General features: G+C 48.9%; 1 long non-coding RNA gene across 1 annotated transcript; it reads right to left on the minus strand.

Annotated features, from left to right (window-relative positions):
- Positions 1–903: 903 nt before the first annotated feature.
- Positions 904–1,477, minus strand: LOC135812626 (uncharacterized). Its single transcript, XR_010552881.1, has 2 exons — positions 1,262–1,477; positions 904–1,087 (listed from the first exon to the last, which is right to left on the minus strand). It is a non-coding gene; the product is annotated as an uncharacterized LOC135812626 (long non-coding RNA).
- Between the last annotated feature and the right edge of the window lie 6,170 nt (positions 1,478–7,647).

Genomic DNA, 7,647 nt, shown 5'->3' on the forward strand with positions numbered 1-7,647 from the left:
TTGGCATTCGATGCTCAAGTAGAGCGAGTTTGCATTGCCGTCAAGCAGAAGGTCGGAGCCTACAAGCATGCCAGGCAGAACCTGAACCACAGAGCGCGTCGTCTTTTCTATCTATCTATTATTCAATCCACCCTTGAGTATGCTAGCTCTGCCTACATTAACTGTCTATCTCACCGTTCATACAACCAGCTGATCACAGCCAGCCGTACTAGTCTTAAAAGAATATTTGCCCTTGACCGCAGAACTCCCACTGAGACCCTGTACGCTTACACCAAGATCTACACACTAGAGCAACGCTTAAATTTCAAGCAATACGTCTTTGTCTTTCGCTGTCTGCATGGTTTATCTAGCCCACTTCTCAGCCTCCTATTCACTCCCCGCTGCACTGGCCCACATTCTTCTGCCACAACTCGGGGCCAAGCTACAGCTGCTCTTGTCTTGCCTGCCTGCCACTCCCGGTATGGTTTCCATTCCATTGCGTATCTTGGTGCCGACAGGTGGAATGCGCTGCCTCCATCTTGTCGCCTGGCCGAGTCGCCTGCTTTGTTTCGCGCTCACACAAAGTCTCATTTAGGGTTCCCAGTAAAAAGGCAACATTGCCTGTTGGGAAATCCCTAACAAAATAAGAAAAAATAATAATAATAATAATAATAATAATTACTCCAGATTATTGAATGTTGTATGATCTATTCTATATTTTCTATCATGTTTTTTCCTGATTTGCGGGATCTCTTCTTTTGCTGTTTGCGTGTTTACAGGAAGTGGCTGTCTGGTGTAACTGCACCAGATCCTGGGGAAATTAAGTCAGATACAGAGGCAGGGTCGTCCAGTGATGCAACGCTGCCGTTCTGTGTGCAACGTTACCGCTAATACCCCGGCGAAAACACAAAAAAGACTAACACGTGAAAAGACTACAGTATTGACCGTTCTGCTAATAAATGCATGACTGCTCCGACAGTCGATAATCGAAACACAGAGCACCAGCATGATGTTTTCATATTGGGAACCACACAACAGCTCAATTCTCAAGCCCAAAAATTGATGAATACAAAACACAGAGCGACGCAACAAGAGATCATCCGGCAACCTGGCTTCTGACCGCTGGAATTCTCTTCCAGCTGACATTCGCTCTTGCTCATCGCTTTCACTATTCCGCAAATCTGTACGTGATCACATAGGGTACCCTGTAAAAAGGCCTTAGGCCTGTGGGGATTGCCCTATTCAAAATTTAAATAATAATAATAATAATAATAATAATAACCAAACCAACCTGGGTCTAATGCACTGAATAGTCCTGAAATACGCAGGCCAGACAAAGCAGTGCAAGCACATAATGTTACAAGGTACATGCATTGCAGAACAAAGTGTAACCAAAGATACACAGGGTTATAGCTGCACACTTGTGCATGTGCTCGCTCAGCCCAAGAACACACGATCATGATGATAGAAACAATCCGGGGGAAACACGCTAACACCGAAGTAACCATCAACACGTAAATAGTGCAGCTCTGAAAAATTACATTGACATGAACATTGGTGTGTCGAGTGGTATCAGGCTTGAATAATCATCCAACCAAGACTTCATCAGGTCCCAGACGCTGAGATCGCACGCCGAATGTGAAGTGCATCTAGCCTCGCACAAGGCACACATATATGGCAAAATGACATCCACTCTGATGATTTCCAGAGACCAATCATGTCAGAACACAGAAATGAAAGCACGGGCTCAACCAAGTAAACGCAAAGGAAGTTAGTCAAAATAATCTATGCAGTGCTCTTTTAATTGCAGCGCTGATTGCAGTGTTGCGTCATAGCCCGATACCCGCTGAGCACAGACACAACTCCATTCGTCAGGGGCAAGACATACTCTTTTGGTATAAAGTCATAAAGTACAGCGTTCCAATGACATTACGGACACCTCGTGTAAATGCATGGTCTGTTCATCTGGCCGACTCGGCCACGCATGAGAGTGTGCATGTACATGCGCGCGCTTGCGCCCACACACACACACACCATGTATTCGGTGCGTATGGTGTACCAGCTGCGGGACAATGAAGATGGAATCATTATCATGATGTTACATGTACATCTACAGTGTATGTTTGAGTGTAAAGTAAATGTTATTTTATTGCACATTTCTTCGACACAACTAATTACTTACTTCACGTGTTCGCATTTCTCATAATCGATCCATCTGCACTCCGTATCAGTCGAGGAAAATTCTCCCAGATATACACTCGTCACCACTGCCATGTGATGACATTGGGATGGGCTTCAAGCACGATTGCACTCTCTAGTTACAATAAATTTGGCCAGATTATCTGTGAAGACAAAATGCAATGCATAGCGGCAATCGATGAATTAAGAGAGAGTTTATAAATACCCATATCTTTCCACTTGTTCAGGAGCTTACCTTTTGGAGTTCACATCGTTTACACGATCTCTCATGCTGTCTTGCACCTTGGTTTTGTTGACCCTGATATACGCCAACTCAGAAAACATTCTACAGGAGCTACTAATGCAGAGCGTTTTTCACGCTCGATCTCGGCGATCTACCTTGTCACGCCAATAAAATCTTCCGTGACACTGGCTACAGTCACAAGAGACGTCTCAGTAAGGTAATGAGAACGACAACATCGTCGAGTTCAAAGACAAAGAGAAAACAAAACACTCACTGAAAACAGCAAAGAAGAAACGGAGAAATGTACACGATTCCTATATGTTGCCACTGACAACTGGGTGGGTGGAGACGACGCTACTTTTGTTTGTACCCAGTGGGATCGTTGTTATGCGTATCGAAGGAACTGTGACGTCATCACTTAACAGCCCATGGGGCTGTTAAGTGTGACGTCACGGCCCCTTCGATACGCATAGCAACGGAGAGCATAGGGGACAAACAAAAGTCGCGTCCTCTGGGTGGAACCAGTTGTCAAGGGCAACAGCATCTAAATGACTGGAGAGAGAGAGCAGTTTTTCTTTGCTTTTTCTTCAAGCGATTGTTGTCGCTCTTTACTCCTTGTTCTTTCCTCTACAAATCTCCTGTAGTCGTCGAGGGCCTTCATAATGGCTGCGAAATTGGCTGCCCACTGTAAAACTCCCTGTTTGAGAGTGCTTTGAAGATTCTTCGCGTCCTGATGGATCAAAGTACGAGCGCTCCCTGTGGATTCGATTAGATGTAGGTGGGTTATTCAAGAAATCAGTGTCTTCTTTCTGTCTCTGCCCTCACGCTGGCACAATATCAGCCTCTATATCCATGACAGCTCGCACCTCCCGTAAACTGCATGACTTAGATATATTCTCGCCCTCCGTGGTGATTGAAGACCCATGGAAGAAGTTATTATGTTCAGAATGATGTCCTGAGAATATAAAAATTAATGAAAAGGGTTGTCGTGTTGTATACAATTATTAGTTTCTCAGTTATTCCTGTATTTTGCCTCTTAGGTCGATGACGGCTTCTCGCCCGCCGATCGTCCAAAAAATATGTGTTGAGGCCCCTATCCTGCAACAGGCAATAAGTGTGGCCGGGGCCGGGAGTATGCGCTAGAGGCCAGTCAGGACCGGCTGGGTGCCCGAGCTACGGTGCTAATAAGCAAATGCGAACAAGCAAGCTCGAAAGGAGATCTTCGGTTGCACTCCCCATCTCAGCTGCAAACAAACCACGCTCCGAGGGAGAGCTGCCCCTGCGTTTTGAAAGCCTAGCTGTAAATATACAAAGCTCCAAGGGGAAATGTCCCTGCATTTTGCAAGCCTAGCTGTAAATATACAAAGCTCCAAGGGGAGCTGCCCCTGCATTTTGCAAGCCTAGCTGTAAATATACAAAGCTCCAAGGGGAAATGCCCCTGCATTTTGCAAACATAGCTGTAAACATCCAATGCTCCAAGGGGAGCTGCCCCTCCATTTTGCAAACATAGCTGTAAACTTCCAAGGCTCCAAGGGGAGCTGCACCTGCATTTTGCAAGCAAACTAATAAACATCCAATGCTCCCAGGGGAGCTACCCCTGCGTTTTGAAAACCTAGCTGTAAACCAACAAAATCTTAAAGGGAAGCCGTCCCTGCATTTTGCAAATGTAGTTGTAAGCATCCAAGGCTCCAAGGGGGGGGGGGGGGGGGCTGACCCTGCATTTGCAAACATAGCTGTAAACATCCAAAGCTCCCAGGGGAGCTGCCAATGCATTTTGCGACCATACCTGTAAACATCCAACTTCCAAAGCTCCAAGGGGAGCTGCCCCTGCAGTTTGCAAGCATAGCTGCAAACATCCAAAGCTCCCAGACGAGCTGCCCCTGCGTTTTGCGACCATACCTGTAAACATCCAACTAATTACTTCCAAAGCTCCAAGGGGAGCTGCCCCTGCAGTTTGGAAGCATAGCTGTAAACATCCAAAGCTCCAAAGGGGAGCTACCCCTGCGTTTTGCATACCTAGCAGGAAACCTAGGAAGATCAGAGGGGAGCTGCCCTGCATTTTGCAAACCTGGCTGTAAACATCCAAAGCCCCAAGGGGAACTGCCCCTGCATTTGGCCAACATAGTGGTAAATATCCAAAGTTTCAAGGAGTGCTGCCCCTGCATTTTGTCCGCACAGCTGTAAACTAGCTAAAGATCCAAGGGGAGCTACCCCTGCATTTTGCAAACGTGGCCGTAGACATACCCAGCTCCAAGAGACCTTTAATTCTTTCTTTTCTTCTTCTTCGCAAACAAAGCTGTAAACATACCACGCACTAAGGGGAGCTGCCTCTGCTTTCTGCAAGCATCACTGTAAACGATTACATACAAGGCTCGAAGGGCTATTACAAATTTAATAAATAATAATAATAATAATAATAAGAAAGGGTTTGCTCCCCACACCGGAGCTCGCGCTATTCCGCCGACTTTACTTGACACTTGACTGACTCACGACTGCCATCCAGAGCACACGAGAAGTCCATCGAACCTTCGACTCGGCAAACCTGCAAGAAAGCACCACTCCCTGCTCAATACACAGTGTTTCGGGGAATTCACCCCTCATCAGTTGAACTTGAGTAGGCTGAGGAAGATTGTGCCTGAAGAGCACCACTTATATAGTGCTCTCCAGGCACAAACATCACCAGGGATACAAACTTACAGAGACGCTCTGTTTCCAGCGCGACACACACCTCTTGAACACCAGATAGTAGCGTGAGTCAGTGTCGCTCCTGGACGGTGAGACAGACGTCGAGGACCCTCGGTCATTCGCAATGCTGTCACCTCCAAACCAACTAGTCGCAAGCCCGCGCTGGGCACAACAGTACGAAGTAGTGGTTGCGACTTCGGCGATGACTTGTAAGAAAGGGTTTGCTCCCCACACCGGAGCTCGCGCTATTCCGCCGACTTTACTTGACACTTGACTGACTCACGACTGCCATCCAGAGCACACGAGAAGTCCATCGAACCTTTGACTCGGCAAACCTGCAAGAAAGCACCACTCCCTGCTCAATACACAGTGTTTCGGGGAATTCACCCCTCATCAGTTAAGCTTGAGTAGGAAGATTGTGCCTGAAGAGCACCACTTATATAGTGCTCTCCAGGCACAAACATCACCAGGGATACAAACTTACAGAGACGCTCTGTTTCCAGCGCGACACACACCTCTTGAACACCAGATAGTAGCGTGAGTCAGTGTCGCTCCTATCTGGTGTTCAAGAGGTGCGTGTCGCGCTGGAAACAGAGCGTCTCTGTAAGTTTGTATCCCTGGTGATGTTTGTGCCGGGAGAGCACTATATAAGTGGTGCTCTTCAGGCACAATCTTCCTCAGCCTACTCAAGTTCAACTGATGAGGGGTGAATTCCCCGAAACACTGTGTATTGAGCAGTGAGTGGTGCTTTCTTGCAGGTTTGCCGAGTCGAAGGTTCGATGGACTTCTCGTGTGCTCTGGATGGCAGTCGTGAGTCAGTCAAGTGTCAAGTAAAGTCGGCGGAATAGCGCGAGCTCCGGTGTGGGGAGCAAACCCTTTCTTACAAGTCATCGCCGAAGTCGCAACCACTACTTCGTACTGTTGTGCCCAGCGCGGGCTTGCGACTAGTTGGTTTGGAGGTGACAGCGTTGCGAATGACCGAGGGTCCTCGACGTCTGTCTCACCGTCCAGGAGCGACACTGACTCACGCTACTATCTGGTGTTCAAGAGGTGTGTGTCGCACTGGAAACAGAGCGTCTCTGTAAGTTTGTATCCCTGGTGATGTTTGTGCCTGGAGAGCACTATATAAGTGGTGCTCTTCAGGCACAATCTTCCTCAGCCTACTCAAGTTCAACTGATGAGGGGTGAATTCCCCGAAACACTGTGTATTGAGCAGGGAGTGGTGCTTTCTTGCAGGTTTGCCGAGTCGAAGGTTCGATGGACTTCTCGTGTGCTCTGGATGGCAGTCGTGAGTCAGTCAAGTGTCAAGTAAAGTCGGCGGAATAGCGCGAGCTCCGGTGTGGGGAGCAAACCCTTTCTTACAAGTCATCGCCGAAGTCGCAACCACTACTTCGTAATAATAATACTAATAATAATAATAAGGGGAGTTGCCCCTGCTTTTTGCAAACATAGCTGTACCAGGCCCCAAGAGGAGCTGCCCCTGAATTTTGCAAACATAGCTGTGAACATACAAAGCTCAAAGGGGAGCGGCCCTGTGTTTTGCAAACATAGCCGCAGCGCCGGGCATAACGCCACCCAGGCGAGGCGCGCTGCCCCTGCCTTGACCAATGCCGCCGCGCACAACACGTGCAAAGGGGCGCCGCCCCTGAATTTGCTCGCATAGCCGCCATATCAGACCGCTGGGTCACCCGTCATATCAAACCGCTGGGTTAGCCGCCGCCGCCATATCAGACCGCTGGGTCAGCCGCCATATCAGACCGCCGGGTCAGTTGCCATATCGGGCCGCCGGGTCAACTGCCATGTCGGGCTGCCGGGTCAACCGCCGCATGGGCTAGGGGCGCTGCCCCTGCCTCTGCCGCAAACAGAGCTCAAAAGGGAACCACCGCTGCATTTGCTCGCACAACCGCCGTATCAGGACCCCGGGTATTCCGCCGCACGGGCGATTACGAAGGGGAATTGCCCCTGCCTCCGCTAGTACAACTGAATAAACAGCATGGGCCACTCGCCCTGCCCGCCGGGTGCGCATAATGTGTGAGTGTGTGTGTGTGTGTAACGCACATACGTGTGTCTGCAATCTGCCCTGCGCGGTCGTGACGGATTAATCCGTCCCACCTCGGGTAAAGTGTTAATTACTGAAAGTAAGACAAGGTCGCCAGCCCGCGAAAACCGGCACTTACTGCCGGCTCGCCGTGGTATCTAAACAACAATGGCAACAGCGACAACAGCCGCAAGGAAATATGATAACAGCTCGCCATGTCCAAACAAAGCCCCAACACAGCAAAGTAGACCCCACATGCTGAGACTTGGTGTAATGCCGCCTAGTACGAGAGTAGGAAGGGGAGGGGAGTGACAGCAAATAGAGGCGAAGCAGGGTTAGGGATGTAGAAGAGGAGGATAAAGAGAGAAAAAGAGAGAGAGAGAGTATGTGTGTGTGTATGTTATCCATCCCGGAGCGCGACTTGTACGTCGTACTTGGTGACTTCAACGCCCGTGTTGGCAGCAGCCCAGGTCATGAAGAGGACGCATGGAGGCAAGTGCGTGGTCCTTATGGCGTTGGTACC

This window comes from Sycon ciliatum, chromosome 3, assembly GCF_964019385.1.
Source record: "Sycon ciliatum chromosome 3, ocSycCili1.1, whole genome shotgun sequence".
Lineage (NCBI taxonomy): Eukaryota > Metazoa > Porifera > Calcarea > Leucosolenida > Sycettidae > Sycon > Sycon ciliatum.